The sequence below is a fragment of the Meleagris gallopavo genome, unplaced genomic scaffold (genome assembly GCF_000146605.3).
Source record: "Meleagris gallopavo isolate NT-WF06-2002-E0010 breed Aviagen turkey brand Nicholas breeding stock unplaced genomic scaffold, Turkey_5.1 ChrUn_random_7180001923061, whole genome shotgun sequence".
NCBI classification, from domain to species: domain Eukaryota; kingdom Metazoa; phylum Chordata; class Aves; order Galliformes; family Phasianidae; genus Meleagris; species Meleagris gallopavo.
In genome coordinates this window covers 1-494 of record NW_011185664.1, presented here as the reverse complement: position 1 = coordinate 494, position 494 = coordinate 1, and the positions used below count along the sequence as shown (strand labels likewise).

General features: G+C 53.0%; 1 long non-coding RNA gene across 1 annotated transcript; it reads left to right on the top strand.

Moving 5' to 3' along the window:
* LOC104916585 lies at nucleotides 1–494 on the top strand. The gene is made up of 3 exons (XR_796618.1): nucleotides 1–19; nucleotides 98–263; nucleotides 436–494. It is a non-coding gene; the product is annotated as an uncharacterized LOC104916585 (long non-coding RNA).

Below are 494 nucleotides of genomic sequence, written 5' to 3'. Positions count from 1 at the left end.
GCAGAAGAACTTTGACAAGGTATTCTGGGCTCCAGCCCTGCGTTTCCTGAGCAGAACATGACTGCCACATCCGTACTCATGATCTGTTGCTCCTCAGATCCTGGCGGAATGGAAGCAGAAGTACGAGGAAACGCAGGCTGAGCTGGAGGCCTCCCAGAAGGAGTCTCGCTCCCTCAGCACAGAGCTGTTCAAGATGAAGAATGCCTATGAGGAGTCCCTGGACCACCTGGAAACGCTGAAGCGTGAGAACAAGAACTTGCAGCGTAAGTCGCTCAGCCTTTCGTGCTGGCAGGGCTTTCTCAGAAGCTTTCCTGCCCACCTTTCCACCTGGGTCTGTGCCTGCAGGGATGGGAGCAGACCTGTTATGCTGGTGTCACAGGGCCTTTCCCTGTATCCTCTATATCTGACCATGTGAATGTTCATTCTTCTCTACAGAGGAGATTTCTGACCTTCACGGAGCAGATTGCAGAGGGAGGAAAGGCAATTCATGAGCT